Source organism: Lissotriton vulgaris, chromosome 7, assembly GCF_964263255.1.
Source record: "Lissotriton vulgaris chromosome 7, aLisVul1.2, whole genome shotgun sequence".
NCBI classification, from domain to species: Eukaryota; Metazoa; Chordata; class Amphibia; order Caudata; family Salamandridae; genus Lissotriton; species Lissotriton vulgaris.
The window spans coordinates 620148429-620171226 of NC_141695.1; positions in this window are offsets into that span (position 1 = coordinate 620148429).

Here is a 22798-nt window from a genome sequence, read left to right on the forward strand (position 1 = left end):
ATCATAGTATAACAAAACATAGCAAAACACAACAAAATATAGCATAGCATAACTAAACACAACAAAACATAGCATACATAACAAAACACAGCATTGCAAAGCATAGCAAAACATAGCATAAGAAAACACAACAAAACATAGCATAGCATAACCAAACACAACATAGCATAGCATAACAAAACAAAGCTTAGCATAACAAAACATGGTATAACAAAGCATAGCATAGCATAACAAAACATAGCATAACAAACATAGCATAGCAAAACAAGGCATATCATAATAAAACACAACAAAACATAGCATAGCATAACAAATCATAGCAAAACACAACAAAACATAGCATAGCATAACAAAGCATAGGATAGCAAAACTAAACATAGCATAGCATAACATAACACAACAAAGCATAGGATAGCAAAACAAAACATAGCATAGCATAACAAAACATGGCATAACATAACAAAACATAGCATAACAAAACACAACAACACATAGCAGAACAAAACATAGCAGAACATAACAAAGCATAGCAGAACATAACTTAAAACAAAGCATAGCATAACAAAACAACAAAACATAGCAAAGCATAACAACACACAACAAAACATAGCATACATAACAAAACATAGCATAGCAAAGCATAGCAAAACCTAGAATAGCATAACAAAACACAACAAAACATAGCATAGCCTAACAAAATACAACATAGCATAGCATAACAAAACAAAACATAGCATAGCCTAACAAAACAACGCTTGGCATAGCCTAACAAAACATAGCATAACAAAGCATAGCATAAAAAAGCATAGCATAACAAAGCATAGCATAACAAAGCATAGCATAACAAAACTTAGCATAGCAAAACAAAGCATAGCATAATAAAACACAACAAAACTTAGCATAGCATAACAAAAAATAGCATAACAAAGTAAAGCATATCAAAACACAACAAAGCATAGCATAGCATAGCATAACAAAACACAACAAAACATAGCATAGCATAACAAAACAAAGCGTAGGATAGCAAAACTGAACGGAGCATAGCATAACAAAACAAAGCATAGGATAGCAAAACAAACGTAGCATAGCATAACAAAACATTGCATAACCAGGGCTCGACAAATCCACTCGCCCGCTCGCATTTGCGAGGGAGAATGGATGAGGACGAGCTATTTTTAGCTCCTACTCGCCCTTTCTGGCGAGTAGGAAACAAACTAACTTTTGTCCTCTGCCTTTGAAAACGGAGCAAAAGTGACAAGATAACAAGATTTAAAGGCATTTTTATTGCTCACAAAGAAACTAAGCAATAAAGATGCCTTTAAATCTTGTTAACTTGTCACTTTTGCTCTGTTTTCAAAGACAGAGGTCAAGTAGGTTGCAGTTGGGTCGAGGGGATTTTCCAAGTTACTAGACCTGCAGGACTAGTACCATTTTTCAGATTTGTCGAGCCCTGCATAACATGACAAAACATAGCATAACAAAACACAACACATAGCATAACAAAACAGCAAAACACAACAAAACATAGCATAGCTTAACAAAACACAACAAAACATAGCACAGCAAAACAAAACATATGATAGCATAGCAAAACATAGCATATCAAACACAACAAAACATAGCATAGCATAGCATAACAAAACATAGCATAGCAAAACAAAGCATAGCATAATAAAACACAACATATAGCATAGCATAACAAAACATAGCATAGCATAACAAAGCATAGAATAGCAAAACATAGCATAGCATAACAAAGCATAGCATAACAAAACATAGCATAACAAAACATAGCATAGCAAAACAAAGCATAGCATAGCAAAACACAACAAAACATAGCATAGCATAGCATAACAAAGCATAGCATAGCAAAACACAACAAAACATAGCATAGCATAACAAAACAAAGCATAGGATAGCAAAACATAGCATAGCATAATAAAACAAAGCATAACAAAACATTGCATAGCATAACAAAACATAGCATAGCAAAACAAAACACAACAACACATAGCATAACAAAACATAGCAAAACACAACAAAACATAGCATAGCATAACAAATCATAGCAAAACCCAACAAAGCATTGCATAGCATAACAAAACAAAGCATAGGATAGCAAAAAAACATAGCATAGCATAACAAAACAAAGCATAGAATAGCAAAACAAAGCATAGAATAGCAAAACAAAACATTGCATAACATAACAAAACATAGCATAACATAACAAAACATAGCATAGCATAACAAAACACAACACATAGCATAACATAGCAAAACATAACAAACCATAGCATAGCTTAACAAAACACAACAAAACATAGCATAACAAAACAAAACATATGATAGCATAGCAAAACATAGCATATCAAACACAACAAAACATAGCATAGCATAGCATAACAAAACATAGCATAGCAAAACAAAGCATAGCATAATAAAACACTCCCTCACTCTATCTGTCTATCGATCTATCACCCTCACTCTATCTGTCTATCGATCTATCGCCCTCAGTCTATCTGTCTATCTATCTATCGCCCTCACTCTGGGGCATCCCGCCATGTCAATCCCCTTACCCCAAATCTTGGTCCCCTCTTGCAGTGCAACTCATATCCATAACACTAAATTTTGCACTAAGGGCTTGTAATAGACGTACCCCATCCGACATCCCTTCATTGTGTACCTTCAACAGGAAGGACCATGAATCGAGGCTGGACTATATCTTTGTGGATATTGGTCTGTGGTCTAAGGTCCAAGATTTTAAGGTAATCATAAGAACAGACAGCGACCATAACGCACTTCTATTAGATATGGTGCATCCTGTACCTGCTGGTGTATCACTACCCGAAAATCCCAGTGACGATCCAGGGAATCTGATTCTTAGCTCTAACAGGCGTAGGGTAAAATGGGGGAAATGGGTTAATTCAGAAGAGAGCATAACCAAAATCTATGAATTAGCATTCCCTAAGTTCAATGATCTGGACGTACTAATTATTCAGCCCAGACCACCAAACTATAAAGAGAAAGTAGCCCAAATTCATGTAGACCTAGTGGGAGATCTTGGTGAGGTTTTTTATCCAGTGGTAGTCCCACGGAAGAAAAAGACCCGAACTTCTAACTGGTATAATTCTTCCTGTAGAAAGATTAAGACAGAGTTAATAGCCACAATAAAAGCAGGTTCTGATAAGGGTAAGGTCGCTGTGCTTAGGCGGAACTATAGGGTAGCCATGGCAGAGGCAAAGTCGGAATGGGATTGGAACCGATGGCAGGATCTCTCTCTAGCGCTAGAAGCGAGGGACTCTAGAAAATTCTGGTCCCTAGTAAACACAGGCACAGGAGAACCAAAGGCTGCAGTGGAGCCGAACATTGCATCTTCCGTTTGGGAAGACCACTTTGGCAAAATGTATCAAGATACCACTGAACTTGCCAATGATGTGGACTTGGATGTTATATCCAATCCTGCAGCTGGACTAGAATTTACCCTCGGCGAGGTAGTTAGTGCAATAGAGAGATTGGCGAAGGGGAAGGCCCCGGGATTAGACAGATTGCCCGGTGACCTTTTTAGACATCATCCAGAGATATGGGGCCTGTACTTCCTCATTTTGTTTAATTCTATCGCGGGAGGTATGGAGATCCCTAGTACTTGGCTGGGGGCAGAGATAGTGCCCATCTTTAAAAGGGGCTCTCCTCTCCTCCCAGCCAACTACAGGCAGATCAGCCTCATAGATGTCCCCCAAAAACTATTTTACCGCCTTCTCCTGGACCAGCTTCTGGACTGGATGGAGGAAAATGAAATTCTGAGTCCCCTCCAGGCTGGCTTCAGGAAAAACACATCCACCATGGATCAGATCTTCCGCCTCGTACTCCTCTACTGGAAAACTGTGAGGATCGAGGGGGGGAGGCTGTACATGGTGTTCGTGGACCAGAGGTCAGCCTTTGACTTGGTCCCTCGCAAGAAACTGTGGGAGGTCCTAAAGGAGCTGGGTGTTCCCGCCCATTTACTACACGCCATAGTCAGGCTTCACACTAATAATTTTGCACAGGTCAGGTGTGGGAGGGATGGAGCGTTGTCATCCAGGTTCCCAGTCCTTAGAGGGGTAAGACAGGGTTGTGTCTTGGCGCCGACCCTGTTCTGCCTCTACGTTAACAGTGTCATATTCCATCTCGACAGTGTTAGGGACAACGACGCTCCCTTCTTGGCAGGCAGGAGGGTACCGGCTATCATGTTCGCCGACGATACCCTCCTGCTTTCCAAAGCACCGATGGGGATCCAGCGGATCCTAGATGGTTTTGGTCTTTTCTGTAGACAATATGGTCTAGAGATCAATACAGAGAAGACCAAATTCATGATATTTAATCCCTCCCCTAAAACCAGACCTAATCCATCCCTGGGCTCAGAGAAACTGGAAAGGGTAAAAACCTTCCAGTATCTGGGTGTAACCCTACATGAGAACCTATCCTGGGAGTCACAAATAGCAAGATCCCGGCTCAAGCTTAGTCAATTGTCCGGTGCAATTTTGAAGGTTGCAAATACTTCTACTTACAAACCCATTAGCCCGGCAATAGAAATGTACAAAACTCAAGCCAAAGCGGCCGCTTCTTATGGTAGCGAGTTATGGGGGTACAAAGCTGGGGCAGAACTTCTCAGTGTAGAAAACAATTTCCTTAGACGCCTCTTAGCCCTCCCCCGTGGCACACCCCTGCTCCCCTTGAGACTTGATGTGGGTCTTCCCTCTATAGCTCAGGATCTCGAATTAAAGCCTTTGAGATTCTGGCACCGGCTTTGGACCACTAGCGAGCTTGCTCATTGCAGGCAAGACCTCATACATGTAATGAACTTGAATAAGCGTGACAGAATTCCTTGGTTGGTTTTCATTAAGAAAGAACTGTATTGCCTTAGACTCCAGGAGTTATGGGATGTTCCCGAACAAGGCTGCCAAAGGGTCTCTCGTAAAAGACTGGTGGAAATACATAAGGAAAAAAGTTTATCTACTCAGGTATCTGCACCCAATAACGGCACCTTAACAGATCGATTTTTGGATTCCAAAAATTCTTATAATTTTGAAGCATTTGACACCGTCTCTCATAAGATCCTGCTGAGAAGGCTGGGAGACCTGGGTATTGGCGGTACAGTGTTGAGATGGCTCTCTTCCTACCTGGGTGACCGTACTCAGCAGGTATACACCCCTCCCTACACCTCCACCGCTAGACCACTTAAATGGGGAGTTCCACAGGGCTCCTCCCTGAGCCCGCTCTTGTTCAATGTTTACTTTTCCCCCTTGGCTAAACTGATTGCGCAAACTGGGATTAAATCCACCTCCTACGCTGACGACATTCAGTTACTCTTCACCTTTGATACCCCCACTGCCTCTGCCTTCGACCCATTGAAAAACTGTCTAAGAGACATCTCTAGCTGGATGGACTCCAATTCCCTCCGACTCAACGCTGGAAAGACAGAGATTCTGTTTTTTAACTCATCATCCCCTCTTGATTCTAATTTATGGTGGCCGGATGATCTCAGCCATGCCCCCACGCCTAAAGACTCGGTGAGAAACCTGGGAGTGCGCTGGGATAATCATCTCAGTTTCAACGCCCAGGTTCAAACAGTAGCAGCATCCTGTTTTGCTAAGATCAAGACAATTAGACGGCTCATCAACTACCTGCCGATGGACTGCCGTAAGACTGTGGTACAAGCCCTGATAATATCTCACCTGGACTATGCCAACGCACTATATCTTGGCATCACAGTAGGCCTATGCCACAAGTTACAGACTGTCCAGAATGCTGCTGCTCGGCTGGTGGAGAGAATTCCTGCCAGACATCACATCTCCCCACACCTCCGTAAACTCCACTGGCTCCCCATTTCCAAGAGATGTATTTTTAAGGCCATGACCCTGGCTTTCCGGGCCTCCAAGGGCAAAGGCTCGGCCCATCTGAAAAGCACTCTGAGACCGTATGTCAACACCAGGACATTACGCTCAAATTCCCTACTTCTGCTGGAAACCCCTAGATTTAAACGTACTCGCGCCGGAGGGAAAACATTCGAGGTCTGTGCCACTCGGTGTTGGAATAACCTCCCGGTTGCATTACGAGCCTGTCAAACCGAATTAGCATTCCGAAAGTCCCTGAAAACACATCTCTTCCCCATATAATGCCCCATTGGTGCCTAGCCTCTAAGTTCCATGATTTATCAGCGCCGGGACGCCCCGTTGGGGCAGCTGTTGCGCTTTACAAAATACACAAATAAAATAATAAAAATAATAAAATTATTTTCCCCATTTTAGCAGGGAAACTGTTCATCCAATGGAGGTTAGGCACCCTGCCTATCAAAACTTTTACCTGTAAATGGACAAAGAGTGATGATAAAATCTGTCCGGGGTGCGCTGATCATGATGAGGAGGAAATTCATGTTCTGTTCTTCTGCCCAGCATACAATAGACCTAGGAAATATTGGCTTGTGCCACTGTGCAGGAATTGGGCATAAGGAGCCATTTGCATTCTTATAGAATACTGAAAACCAGCACTCTGCCCCACATAGTCTTTGCAGTTGCCAAATACATACTGGCCATGTGGCAGATAAGAAATAAACTCGTAAAAGCCTGACCACTGATATGAACTGTAAAGTACTCCCTCTCATGAACAGATTCCCAAGGAATTCAATTTTCATGTAATGTTTTTATACTAGGGAATTTTCTTTTTAAATGTCGAACGTTTTAAATGTTGAATGTTTTTATTGTATCTTTTATGGTCTAAATGACCGAAATAAAGAATTTTTGGATTGGATTGGATTGGCAAAACAAAACATTGCATAGCATAACAAAACATAGCATAACATAACAAAACATAGCATAGCATAACAATACACAAAAACACATAGCATAACAAAACATAGCAAAACACAACAAACCATAGCATAGCTTAACAAAACACAACAAAACATAACAAAACAAAACAAAACATAGCGTAGCATACCAAACACAACAAAACATAGCATAGCATAACAAAACATAGCATAGCAAAACAAAGCATATCACACACAACCACACACACAACCACACAAACACAACCACAACCACACACACAACCGCACACACAACTATCTATCTATTTATCTATCCATCTATCTATCTATCTATCTATCTATCTATCTATCTATCTATCTATCTATCTATCTATCTATCTATCTATCTATCTATCTATTTATCTATCTATCTATCAATCTATCGCCCTCACTCTATCTATCTATCTATCTGTCTATCTCCCTCACTCTATCTGTCTATCGATCTATCACCCTCACTCTATCTGTCTATCGATCTATCACCCTCACTCTATCTGTCTATCTATCTATCGCCCTCACTCTGTCTATCTATCGCCCTCACTCTATCTATCTATCGCCCTCACTCTATCTATCTAATCGCCCTCACTCTATCTATCTATCTATCTATCTATCTATCTATCTATCTATCTATCTATCTATCTATCTATCTATCTATCTATCTATCTATCTATCTATCTATCTATCTATCTATCTATCTATCTATCTATCTATCTATCTATCTATCTATCTATCTATCTATCTATCTGTCTATCTATCTACCTATCTATCTATTCATCTATCTATCTATCTATCTATCTATCTATCTATCTATCTATCTATCTATCTATCTATCTATCTATCTATCTATCCATCGGCCTCACTCTATCGCCCTCACTCTATCTATCTATCGCCCTCACTCTATCTTGCTATTGCCCTCACTCTATCTATCTATCTAATGCCCTCACTATCAATCTATCACCCTCACTCTATCTATCTATCTATCTATCTATCACCTTCACTTTATCTATCGCCCTCACTCTATCCATCGCCCTCACTCTATCCATCGCCCTCACTCTATCTATTGCCCTCACTCTATCTATCTATCTATCGCCCTCACTCTATCTATCTATGGGCCCGATTCACAGAAGGAACTTAAGACTCAATCCTAAACTTACTACTATTTTGGTATTCACAGAATGCACTTACTACTTTTGGCATTCACAGAATGAACTTACTACTTTTGGTATTCACAGAAGTTAGGATTTTGTCTTACGTTTGTCTTAACAGAAGTTAGGATTTTGTCTTAAGTTTGTCACAAGACAAACTTAAGACAAAATCCTAACTTCTGTGAATACCAAAAGTAGTAAGTTCATTCTGTGAATGCCAAAAGTAGTAAGTGCATTCTGTGAATACCAAAATAGTAGTAAGTTTAGAATTGAGTCTTAAGTTCATTCTGTGAATCGGGTCCTATCTATCTATCTCTCTCTCTCTCTATCTATCTATCTATCTATCTATCTATCTATCTATCTATCTATCTATCTATCTATCTGCCTCACTCTATCTATCAATCTATCTATCTTTTGCCCTCACTCTATCTATCGCCCTCACTCTATCTATCTATCGCCCGCACTCTATCTTGCTATCGCCCTCACTCTATCTATCTATTGCCCTCACTAACTATCACCCTCACTCTATCTATCTATCTATCTATCTATCTATCTATCTATCTATCTATCTATCTATCTATCTATCTATCTATCTATCTATCTATTGCCCTCACTATCTATCGCCCTCACTCTATCTATCTATCATTCTATCTATCTATTTATCTAGATACTGATCGCCATCACTCTATCTATCTGTCTAGCTATCTATCGCCCTCACTCTATCTATCGCCCTCCCTCTATCTATCGCCCTCACTCTATCTATCGCCCTCACTCTATCTATCTATCTATCGCCCTCCCTCTATCTATCTATCGCCCTCACTCTATCTATCCCACTCACTCTATCTATCGCATCACCACAGCATTACTCAGCACCACCACAGCATCACTAAGGGGCACAACAACATCACTATGCACTACCACAGGATCATTGAATGCCACAGCATCACTAGTCGCCACCACAACATCAATCTGTGCAACCATTCAACAACAACTGGGTCAAATATGTTCTCTCAATGTTTCAAGCTTTATTACAAATGTCACAAAAAGAGGTTAGTATTTCACTTCTGTTCTTGGATTTTCGTCACAATAAAATACACTGAACATATTCTTCAAAAAAGTTATTTACAAAAGTTTAAGCTACTGCCATTATAAATTACAATAACTTTTATTTAAGTTTTAATTATTAAAAAAATTAAAAGCCATTGTTATTTGTAATATCAATACATCTAAGTCACGTGAATACAACACATATTGTATTACAAATGCTATAGGTGTCACAAGTTATAACTATTGGCACTGTAAATGACAAAGCTATTATTTTTGCTATTTTCAAAACCAACACATAAATAAAAAATGTGTCATTTACAATACCAATAGTTCAAACTTTCCTAATGCAAGACCTTATGCATTGCAAATGCTTGTTTAATATCGTTGTTTTCTTTTATGAGGTCGGACCCTCGGACGAGAATCCCCTCCTACGCATGTGCTGAAACTGGGCGAGGAAGTCCTCGCCCTCGAGGCACAAGAGAGGAGAGTGGTTCAGCCACTCCCATCAGGCTGATGTCAAGCAGCAGTGAATAGGCTGCGGATGGGGCGCTTCTGACGTGGCCCTGGGAACGGTCAGCAGAGTCTCATTGACTTTAAGGCAAAGGGGTGGGGATGGCCGAAAGCAACACAGTGCAGTGGTGGGTGGCAACGATTACACTGTTAGGCGGCTTTTTCATTGGATAATGGAAGCTGCTGGGGGTGTGGGTTATTGACAACAGTTCTTCTTTCGGGATTTATCCCTTCACTAACTGACTGTTTATGGCGCGCAACGCAATGGACGGACACCATCAAGCTGCTCAAGTCGATCTAAAGTGATCTACAGGGCTACAGGCACCAGTTGCTGTTGGGAAAAGAAAGGCCGTGCCTGCAGCCACGGAGCGCACAGCACGATAGTAAGCAACTTAAGGAAACGCTTACGCTGGTAAGATTGATAGATAAAGTAAAACGTTTTGTTTTAGGGGTCTCACTCTCTTCCAGTCTACACTGAGTCCCGAACTTTGGAACGCTCACCCCTTGAACTGCGCCAGCTGTCTAAAAGGCGCTCGTTTCTTTAGGCCTTGAAAACCTGACTATTTCCTAATTAGCTCTTGCTGGCGGGCTGGCAACAATGATGACTGTTCTAGCGCTGAGAGGCCTTCGGGGAGCTAGGCGCTTTACAAGCCACACAGAACACAATAGAATAGCATTGTGTCTATCGGTCCCAATGTCTGTTTCCCGGTCCCATTGTTTGAACCTCTCAGTCACCTTGTCTGCGTAACAGTGACTTATAGTTTGTGTCTCTTGGTCCTAACATCTGCATTTTGGTGTCCCAGTATACGTCTCTCTCGGCCTACTATCTGTGTAACTGCGTCTTATTGTTTGCATCTCGCCACTGAGTTTGTGTCCCTCTGTCTCTGGGGTTGTGTCTTTTTCCCTTAGTATTTGTGTTTCCTTTTTCCGGTGCCTTTGTTTACCTGCTCTTGCCCTAGTGTCTGGCGCTTTCTGTCTGTCAATGTTACCTTGTTCTACACTGAGTCGACGAGAGGGGCAGATGGGCACTGCGAGTGCGAGGCAAAGCCTCTTAATGTTAAGGTTGGAATGATTTCTCCACTTCAGTCACCCCTTCTCTCACATATGCATATATTCCAGTCATTCACAAACTTAAAAGGAGCCGCAAACCAGCCACCACAGCCCAGTGTGTGTGAGTCGCTCAGCATGTTTGGAGGTCAGGTCACAGTCTAGCTTCAGAAATGTTCACAGAGATAGTTGAAAAGAAAGACAATGTGGTGAAGAGAATTACGAAGAAAGCGCTCGGGTTTCACCTGAGGGAATGATGAAAATCGTCGGTGTAGTGCTTTGGTTTTCATTGCACAGCCAGAATGCCAGTTGTGAAAGTGGGGCGCTTATTTGGAATTACAAATATCCAGTAATAAATCGCTGTGTGCAGATGTCTTACTTTAATTGTATAAAATTGCCACTAAACATCCAGCAAGTTATTGTTGCAAATACAAACATCTTGATCCAGATACAAACTGCACCTACGGACTATCTCTCTTCGTCCCAGGTTGAAAGTGTTATACTTCAAAAGTGTAATTAGCGCTTTAATGCTGAGCTCTTCCTGCTCAAACTGGCGTTGTCATGGCGTCCCCTGGCCCATAAAAAAGCTGCTTTCCTCAGCCTATGTTAAGGTACAGAGATGTGCACACACAATTACAGCAATGTTATTTCCTTCCGTCACAAATGGGAATAAAGCACCACATTATAGACACTGACCCCAGTCTTCCAACGCACTGAAGCACTCAGGTGCCGATCAACCACTCATCCATAACTTTTACGCCCCCCTCACATTCAAATGTCACCAGCCGCTCCTGACGTAGGGGCATTGATGTGTTGAGTAAGGTTTAGACCGACAAGAGACTCATTGAGCTCTCTTGAAGATTTTCCCTCGTCAATCTCATTGGCCCAGTAGTTCAGGTCACCTATGATCATTACTTTGTCATAGTCAGTAATCAAAGAAGCAATGTGATTAGCAAGAATCTTCGGAAAGTCAGACATTGTTACGGGGGTCTGTATAATATCACAAAAATAAGCGTGCTACTGTCCAAAAAAATTTGATTACAAGGGAATCTAATGAAGGAATTACCAGGTGAGACAGGGCAGAGGCAGGAAGTTCTCTTTTTATAATAGCAGCCACTCCTCCCCCTCTCTTCCCTAGCGGCCTGTCTGTACGTGGGATATAATAATTGTCAGGGAGGGCTGCCAAAATGTCCGGTGACGACTCCTCTGTGAGCCAAGTCTCAGTAAGTAGCAAGCAATCCGGTGCGTTTGTGTTTAAGGTATTAAACATCTAACTGGCGTTTGACCATGGAATGGGTATTAAGGTACAGAATATCAAGGTCTTTACCCAGGCCTCTGTCTGAGCCTAATGAGGGTGACATCAGACGACTCACGTATTAGAGTGTGATAACACAAATCATGGGATAAAAACTATAAGATTCCCTTGTGCTTATACCCTTTTTCTAAGCGCAATCTCAATCCTTGCTGATCTAATTAAAGGAACGTTGACTCTTTCCTCTATCATTGGATGGGGAATTATTGCTTGTTACACAGGTACGAGCATCTCATGTAGTTAGCTTAGGAGGGATATTGCACATACCTTTGTTCACCATTTTTGTTTTGCAACGCAGATCTCCCTACCTACTGACCCCTTACCTTACCCTCCCCGGCTTAATCATCCCATTCACCTGCGCTATTATAGCACTCAGAGTTGGGACTGTCGAGAGGTGGACCCCTTGTTGGCATTAAACTGTTCCTGAGGAATCATCGCGCTGACACACCTGACCAGGTTCTCGGGTCTTACTGCACCTACACACAATTTAGTCCCTGGTGTGCCTTGCATGAATACATACCTCAGTGCTTTCACCCATTTCTCTTTGGCTGAATCTCCAGTACATGCCATGAGGCCTACTGCTCATGTCGAAACATCTGAAATTCCTTTATCAAGGTATCCACATACAGGTATAATTTCTGGTTTGTGATCACTTCCCTCAGTCCTCACAAACTACATCTTACACATCTGGAACAAAACCCATCATAGTCCTTCAGTGTGCTGCTCTCACTACTTCCTCATCCTCTCTTTATTGTGAGGTAGGTATCAGTCCTAATTTTTTCCTCAAGACTGCTGTTTATTATAAAATTACCAGATCCGGATCACCCTAAAGAACTTTCTTCCAAGATGGAAACTGGAGTGCCAGTACAACAGTGGTTGAGACGGTATCTACACATCTGTGTCTGTGCTTCCTTGTACTTTTGCACCTCAGCCAAGGGAGATTAATGTCTAGATAGATTCTGTCATTGGCCTCTTGTTTTTTGTAAATTTAAGGTGCTGTTCTTGCCCTCAAACAATTGTTTTCTTTTTATACCTCAAAATTATAGGCCTGTTTCCCCTCATTCATCTTACTGCAGCGTACAATACTTTTCCTCCTTTGGCCCTCTGAAGTCAACATCCCTTGCTGGCCGAAGGTCTTGTCATTCAACATTTGTCTTTTTTATCTCTGGGAATCCCAGACCCCTGTACTTAGCTTCCTTTTCCTTTTCACTTTGAGCATTTCATTGTCATGTTGGAGGACTCCTCCGTTTTGCCATTGGTCCTTTGCACTTCATTTCTCTGTAGACCACAGGGTTTTGCTCTTGGACCGTCCACTTCATATCTCTCAAGAGCCCTCAGTTAATTCCTTGAAACTCTGCATTTCATATTGCTGAAGACCCCACGGGTATACTTTGGGCTCTCTGCACTTCATGTCTGTGTAGACCCCACAGCTATACCCTTGGCACTCTGCAATTCATATCTCTGAGACCCCCACAATTATACCTTTTGAACTCTGCACTTCATATCTGTGAGGACACCACATTGATACCCTTGGCACTCTGTACTTCATGTCTCTCAGAACCCAACAGTTATACGTTTGGCACTCTACTCCTCATACCTGTGAGGACCCCACGGTTATACCCATGGCACTCTGGACTTCAAATCTCTGTGAACCCCACAGGGGTGACTTCTGACCCGCTTGCAGGCCAGGTCGCCTCCCCTGCCGCCACTCAGCTCAACCTGCTATCCTGATAGCTCCACTGCGCGAGTCCGCGACCGCTGCTGACCGCCGATTCTACTCCTCAGCTGCCTGCTAAGCTGAGGTTTCCCAGTCTGCTGCCTTGTGTGTAATTCTGCTTTGGGTATTCTTACCACTATTTTGCTCTTTTGTGTTTTCTTCCCCTGCTCTCCCTTCGCCAGCTCGACACACCACCAATTCCCCCATCCCCCCATTTCCTTTTGTATCCCCTGCGGCCACGCCCCCTCGCCGCCCCGCTCCCGCCTCCCTCCTGCCCCTCCCTCCATCTCCGCCTTAAATGGCGACCGCCACTCGGACGCGCAGCGGGAACGCCGATTGCATGCCGAAGGTGCGCCAAAGGCAAGCCCGTCTACGCCCGTCCGCGCCTGGACCGTGCCCAGCGCCAGGATCCCTGGACCCCGCGTACTCCACAACGCCAGACTTCGATACGACACCAACACCCTCCACGCTGGCCGGGACCACCTCTGCTTCCAGGCTGCCCCAAAACGCACCCACGGACCCTTCTCCTGCGAAAGAACCACCAAGCCCTCAAGGACCGGACCCAACCACCTCCGCTGCATACTCCTCAACACCCGCTCCGCACGCAAACACGTGTCGAGCTTTGGGTTCTGCTCGACACCACCGCACCCGACGTGGCATTCCTGACCGAGACCTGGTGGAACGACTCCTCGACTCCGGACGTTGCCATAGCCATCCAAGACGGCTACAAGATCTCCCGCAGAGACCGCACCAACGGAATCGGAAGGAGGAATAGCCATTGTCCACAAGTCCACCCTCCATGTCCACACCCTCGCAGACGACTCCCTCAACTCCACCGAACACCTCCACTTCCAGATCCACACCAATCCCAACAACGCCCTCAGAGGAACACTCGTCTACAGACCTTCTGGACCCCAGGCCCGGTTCAGCGACTCCATCGCCGACCTCGCCAGCACTCACCTCCACGGACTACACCCACGCCGCCGGCCACACGCTCAACCCCATCTTCTCCACGTCGCCTTCAACCACACCACTAAACTCCACTGGACCGACCACCGCTGCATCCACGTCACATTCAGGAAAGCAACCACGCACCACCGCACCCAGCAGCTGCCCTGCCGCTGCTGGGGTAAAATCACCGAGGACCAGTTGACCACCACCCTAGCCCTGAACCCACCCACAGACCCCACCGACCCAGACGCCGCCGCCCGTAACCTCAGGCAGTGGATCGAAGACTGCGCCAACACTCTCACCCCGCTAAAGAAACCCTCCATCAACCACCCCAGTAAGAAAGCCACCTGGTTCACCGAAGAGCTCCAGACCTCCAAACACACATGCCGAAAGCTGGAGAAGAAATGGCTCCACGACCGAACGCCAGACAGCCATGCTGCCCACAAGGACGCCATCCGCAGACATCACCAACTCATCAGAACAGCCAAGAGATCTTCCTTCAAAGCCCGCCTGGATAACAACGCACACGACTGCAAAGAGCTCTTCATCATCGTGAAGGAACTCTCCAACCCTAGCGCTAACACCAACGACATCCCGCCCTCGCAAGGACTGTGCAACTCACTGGCCACCTTCTTTCACTGCAAGATCATCGACATCCATGACAGCTTCAACACCCCGTCCGCCCAGACGACGACAGACCCCACCCCAAACGCCACCTGCACCAACCAGCTGACCTCCTGGACCCACGTCAACGACAACAAGGCACGGAAGGTCATGAACTCCATCCGTTCGGGTTCTCCAGCAGACCCCTGCCCGCACCACGTATTCAACAAAGCAGGCGCTACCATCGCCCCCCAACTACTGAAGGTCATCAACATCTCCTTCGACACAGCAACATTCCCGGAAAGCTGGAACCACGCCGAAATCAACGCCCTCCTCTAGAAGCCCAAGGCGGACCCCAAGGACCTCAAGAACTTCCGGCCCATCTCCCTTCTCCCCATTCCGGCGAAGGTCATCGAGAAAAATCGCCAACATACAGCTGACCCGCCACCTCGAGGACAACAACATCCTAGACCCGTCGCAATCTGGATTCAGACGGAACCACAGCACCGATACCGCCCTCATCACCGCCACAGACGACATCCGACGCCAACTAGACAACGGCCAAACCTCAGATCCTCATCCTCCTGGACCTGTTAGCCGCCTTCAACACGGTCTGCCACCGCACACTAAGAACACGCCTCCAAGAAGCCGGAATTCAGGAGAAAGCCCTGGACTGGACCACATCTTTCCTCTCTGGCAGAACTCAGAGAGTCTGCCTCCCACCCTACTGATCCGAAGCAACCAACCTCATCTGCGGCGTACCCCAGGGCTCATCCCTCAGCCCGACCCTGTTCAACGTCTACATGGCCCCCCTCGCACAAGTGGCCAGCCAACACGACCTGAACATCATCTCCTATGCCGACGACATCCAGCTCATCCTCTCCCTCACCAAGAACCCGCACAACGCCAAAACCAACCTCCACGAGGGAATGAAGGCTGTCGCCGAGTGGATGAGGAGCAGCCGCCTGAAGCTGAACTCGGACAAGACGGAAGTCCTCATCCCGGCCCCACCCCTTCTGCCTGGGACGACTCCTGGTGGCCGAACATACTAGGAACAGCACCGACGCCCATGAACCACGCACGCAACCTGGGATTCATCCTCGACTTCTCCCTCTCCATGTCTAAGCAGGTCAACGCCGTCTCCTCCTCCTGCTACAACACCCTCCGCATGCTTCGCAGGATCAACAAGTGGATCCTGAATGAAACCAGAAGAACAGTGACCCAAGCCCTCGTCAGCAGCAGGCTGGACTACTGCAACGCACTCTACACAGGAATCCCGACAAAAGACCTACAGCGACTGCAACGCATCCAGAATGCCTCGGCCCGCCTGATTCTCAACATCCCTCGATGCAGCCACATCACCTACCACCTAAGAGACCTGCACTCGCTACCCGTCAACAGGCGGATCACCTTCAAGCTCCTCACCCACGCACACAAAGCCCTCCACAACACCGGACCAGCCTACCTGAACAACAGACTCAACTTCTACACCCCCGCCCGCCAGCTCGGCTCCACCAGCCTCGCCCTCGCTCCCATCCTGCGAACCCAACGTACTACTTCCGGCGGCAGATTCTTCTCCTTCCTCGCTGCCAAGACCTGGAACACCCTCCCCACCCACCTGCGGCAGACCCAGGACCTGCTCACCTTCAGGAGGCTCCTCAAGACCTGGCTCTTCGAGCAGTAGCAGCAACCCCCTCCCCCCCTCAGCGCCTTGGGGCCCTCACGGGTGAGTAGTGTGCTTTACAAATTCTGTGATTGATTGATTGATTGATTGATTGACTGACAGTTATGCCCTTGGCACTGAGCACTTCATACCAGTGAGTACCCCTTGGGAATACACTTGACACTGTGCCCTTCATACCTCTGAAGGCTACATGGTTATACCTTGGCACAATGTACTTCATATATTTGAGGGCTATATGGTTACACCCTTTGGCACTATGCACTTCAGATCTTTGAGGACCACATGGTGGTGCCATTGTTCGTCAGAGCTTCATATCGCTAAGTACTTTAGTGTTTCCCGTTGGCCCTCTACATTTCACATTCCTGAGGACCCAAGAAAAGTGTCCTTGCCCCCCTGCACTTCATATATCTGTGAACCAAAGGTTTCTGCTCTTAGTCCTCAGCACTTCATATCTCTCAGGACCACAGTGTTCTGCCTTAGGCTAGCGACCATTCATATCTCTGAGGACCCTAGGGTTCTGCTCTTAGTCGTCTGCAGTTTATAACTCTCAGGCCAACGGTGTTTTGCCCTTGGCCAATAGTAGTTCATATCTCTCAGGATCCCAGAGTACTGCCCTTGCCCCATAGAAATGTATATCTTTTGAGGATCCAAGGATCCTGCTCTTGGCTCTCAGCACTTTAGAACTCTCAGGACCTGTGTTTGCTTTTGGCCAATAGCAATGCATATGTTAATGTTAATGTTAATGTTAACCCCTTCCATGCTGATGACGAACCCCAGCCGTCATGCACTACGGTGCTCGTGTGCTGATGACGGCTGGTGTTCGTCACGGCCCGCCCCTGTTCGTGTTGTTTACAGCACACCAGGGAAATCGCGGCCGCATGGAAGGGGTTAAGGGTACTTCTAAAGAGCTAACATTCATCCTAAAAGGATATCATGGCGCTAAGATTGACGGTGTACAGTGAACTGGCACATGTGCCTGGGAGATTTAGTCTTCTTTGGGGAACAATATGGTTTTGAGTTTTTTTCTGAAAATGAGGTAACAATCTGTGAGTCTTAAGTCTTTTGGTAGATTATTCCACAAATTAGCAGCCAGATGTGAAAAGGCATGATCGCCCATCCTGGCTCTCTTTATTCGGGTGGTGGCAGCTCTTGCAGTGAATTGGGAGCGAAGATTTCGGTTCGGTACGTAAAAATTAATCCTGTTTTTTAGGATGGTTGGGCCGGTATTATGCAGCACTCTGTGGGTAATACATAACATTTTGAAAGAAGCTCTTTGCTTCATTGGGAGCCAATGTAGGGCTCTCAGACAGCTCTTGGCAGAGTGGTACTTTTTTTTGTTACAGACGGCTTTTGCTGCCGCATTCTGTACAAGCTGTAACTTTGAAAATAAATAGTCCACCATGCCAACAAATAGGGAATTCCCATAGTCGAGTCTGCTCATTAGTAGTGACTGGACTAAAATCTTTCTGCATTCCACGGGAATCCAGGGAAAGACTCATCTTAGCATTTTTAGTAACGCAAAGCTTTTACCACAAATTGTTGTTACATGATTTTTCGTCGACAGTGCATTGTCGATTTTTATCCCAGATTTCTAGCAATCTGGGTTGGTTTAGGGGGTGTACCAAGAGTATTGAGCCACCAGGTGTCATCCCAGAGCTGTTGGGATCCACCAAACAAGAGGATCTCCGATTTGTCGGCGTTTAATTTCAAACAATGGCTGTGCATCCAGTTAGATAATTCAGTAAGGCAGCTAAGCAGTCTATTTTTGGAGTCCTCTTCACCGTTCAGGGCAACCATTAGTTGCGTATCAACTGCGTATGAGCAGATGCTGATGCCCCACTTCTTCCCTATGGTGGCTAACGATGATACATACACATTAAATAGTGTCGGACTTAATGATGCCCTCTGTGGTACTCCGTATTTGATCTTCTGGGGTGTGGAAGTAAAATTGCCTAGTTGGACAGATTGCGATCTGTCAGACAGAAAGGAATTCAGCCAGGTCAAAGCTTTCCCCTGTATGCCTTTAGCGGCTAACATTCTTATTAAAAGGTTGTGGGATACGGTATCAAATGCCGCTGATAGGTCTAAAAGTATCAGGGCAACCGTTTTACCCTCATCAGCCTGTCTTCTGATGTCATCCAGCACTGCTAGGAGTGTTGTCTCGGTGCTGTTGTTAGCCCTAAAACCTGTCTGTGAGGCATCCAGTAAGTTATTAGTTTCCAAAATGTTGGACACCTGTTTATTCACCAGTTTCTCCAGCACTTTTGAGAAATATGGCAGCTCTGAGATGGGCCGATAGTTGGCAGGATTATTTATATCGGCACCCGCTTTTTTTAGTAGGGGAGTAACTACTGCAGTTTTCCAGGTAGCTGGGAATTCAGCTCGGTTGAGTGACAGATTTAATACTTGCGTCACTATTGGACAAATTAGAGGAGTTAATTGTAAGAAGATATGATGTGGACATGGGTCCAGTGGGGATCCTGATTTTATTTCCAGCATTACTTTACTTACTTTCTCCTCTGAAAAAGGGCCAAAGGAAGAGCAGCTGACCAACGAGGTGGAGTCTACGTCTAAGTGATGCTCAGGCTGTTCCTGATTATTATTGGAGAAAGATGTATAGATTTTATCTATTTTTTCACAAAAGAAGTTGCTAATTTTATTGTATCCGTCTTGTGAAGCTGTCAGGCTTGATGTAAGACTGGGGGAGTTGCCGAGTTCTCTAACAATTTTAAAGAGTTCTTTGGAGGAATGCCTGTTTTCTAATATCTGACGTGAAAAATAGTCTTTTTTTGCTTTTCTTATGGCTGCATTATAGACTTTTAACTCCCTTTTATAGGTTAGTCTATCGTCCATGGTTTTGCTTAGCCTCCATTTGTGTTCCAGTGTGGTGCATTTTCTTTTAAGAATCTTTAGGTCTGGGCCATACCATTTCTCCGACAATGTTCGTCTAGAGTTGTGGTTGGTACCGTTTGTCGAGCAATGCTCAAGTGCATTCCCAATACTTTTTTGCAGGTGGTGTATTTCCTGCTCAGTAGATGATCCCAGATCAATGTCACAATGAAAATGCTGCTGGAATTTCTCCAATGAGAATTTTTTCCAGTTTCTAGCTGTAACTGAGGTCTGTACAATTGGTCTCATATTTTTAATGGGTAGTCTAATAGTAAATTGAATCCTTTGGTGGTCAGTCCATGTCATAGGCATAATGTTATTGATGGTGGTAGTTTCTATATTCGTACAAATCAGGTCCAGCCTATGTCCCGCTCTATGTGTGTCCTGGTTAACTTTTTGTGTTAATTGCAAAATGTCCATCTCTGCAGGTCCTAGGGCTCTGCCATTCGTCTCCCACGCTTCATGTCTTTAGTCTTCCAAATCAGTCTTCAGAGCTCTGGGCAGCGCATGAAACTTCAGCTCTAGCTCCCTCTCAACCCTAGACACCCCTGCCTCCACTAGAGGTCCCCTAAATGCTGCTACCATTTCTTTCTACTCATCATCATTGCAGCATCAGATTCCACATGGAAAACTGTCTTATTTGTATTGTTTTGAGACGACCTGATGAGCAATAATTTTTTGTCATAAACTTTATTGCAGTTTATTGATAATAGACCGGTACAAGTGCCAGTTATTGTGAATCTAGATTTTATAGATTACAGCACAAAGTATTGCAATTTCGTCGTCTTAATGTAATTCACAGTATGTGCATTTGTTACCTGCAATTTCAAACAACCCCTTCCACCTCTTCTACTAGATGTCGTCACCTTATAGTTGATTTATAAGTGGTGGGCAATGTGTATAAAGAATAATGGGTCAATGTGTGTACCGTGGTGGAGGAGTGCATAGTCTCCCTATTGCTACGGTTTGATCTGACGGAGGGGGCTAGATTGCATCACTACCAGAATGTGTGCAGGATAACATATCGTTGTCATGTCAAAGATGGTGTGCAGTGTGAGGTAATACGGACCCTCAACAAGGTGCCGTATCTTGGTCAGCGGTCTACAAGTTTGTGCTTTCTGCTCTCCCTTGGCCGCATTGTCTTGTGCTTTGAATGCTTCAACCAATGCCTCCCATTCCCTGGATATGGGTCTTTTGAGCAAACTTCTACCCTTCTCTCTAAAGGGTGGCCCCGCTTTTGGCCAAGCCCCAGTGCCCCACCTCCACCTGCCACTGAAGAACTGTGGAAACCTGTGGAGATTTCCAGCGTCTAGTCAACAGCCATTTTGCCAACAGTAAAGCCAAATCTGTAAAAAGTGTTGTTACTCAGGAGCTTTTGGATCAGGATATAAGCCTACATTATACATTGTTCAAGCGTGTGTCAATGGTCCTTACAGGTCAATTCTGATACTGATGCCCCAACGCCTGTCCAATAATTGAACAAGGAGAGATACACCCAAAGCATCTGTATAAGTTCTGAGCCTGATGCATGAAATCGAGGGCATGTTGAGGAGGCGGTAGGAAACATCATGTTGATTCTGTGTGGTGTGAGATAAGCCCTCTGTACATTTTTCCATTTATAATTTATCCATGGATAAATTTAAATTTCGAGTTGTGTGAGATATTTTTTAGATATTGCATGAGAAGGGTCCATTCCCTGTCTGTTATATTGGGTAAGATTCGCATGCCATTTGGTTTTATGGGGAGTTTGGGGGATCATGACATGTGCACAAAGTCCCCAATACAGCCAGAAGATCCGGTGTCTACAGTTTCCCACAGGGTGTAGTGCCTGTGGCTGGAGTAACTCATGTGTTCCTGATTCTTTCCCATCTGGCACCCAGTGCAGGTAAATGTAGTGAAGGATGCTGGCATGTGTTAAAAACGTATTTCCTGTAACCCATGAGTGTGCCCTGATGAGCAATCATAATGAGCACATTAAAAATAAAAAACGTATTCCTACCTTATTGGGTTACGAAAAGCATATGGCTCAATCTGGCTTGCAGGACTAAACGTTACATCACTGGAGGCTGGAAAAGAGAAGTAAACACTTGACTTAAAAAGGTGAATCTATACTTCAAACAGGTGTAAAGTGAAATTCAACAGTATACAAACTTGGCACTTCAAGATGGAACGAGGTGTCGGACAAGGCTACTGCCTCCGCTCGTTTAACATCTACCCAAAGGCAGGCCACCCAAATGAGGGCAATGCCAGTCCCCAGGATCAATGCAGAATGGGTCAAAACACTATGCCTGGTGTATGCAGGCGACAGTCTAAAACTAGCATCCACTGAAGAGAAATCAAAATCACCTGGATTAGCACCGCAAAACATGGGTCTAAGAACCAAAGGTAAGCGCAAAGGTTAAGCACAGCACGGGATATTCAGGCTGAGGATGAGTATAACTGGAAGATGACAATTAGCAAAAAACACATTCATTTTCAAGGGACCAAGTAAAGCTAGCAGTAGTCTTCAGTTCGCCAGCAACAGTGCAAAGCGCTTTCACTGCATATGGTCCTCAGTCTTATTTTGTGGGAGGGAAACGTTAAGTGTGACACTGAGACATCTGTCTGGACACAGGACAAGTGACCCATAGAAACTCTTCAGCTCTAGTTCTGCAATCGGCTTCTGTGTGGGTTGAGAACTTGCTGAGTCATGAGTGCAGAGCGGAAATTGGAATGTAGCCCCTGGTGACTAATGTTTACAATCTCATCTCTAAATTCTGGCGGAAATGAAGTACTCGCATTTCCCAGCTACTGAAAGACCAAACAAGTAAGCACTGCAAAACGTTTTTAACCAGGCGTCTAAGATTCAAAGATTACAGCATGAAACACAAACATAACACATTTAAATATAATTCAACCAGGGTGCATAGAAAGATTTCCGTTTTTCATAAAAACGTTTTCTTTCACTATTCGCACATTCCATCATACGGTTTGTCTAGAAGATGCTTATGTGTTGATAGTCTTAGGAGTTCTGCTAACCATTCCTCTGGAGGGGAAGCCCTAGACGGCCACCAGT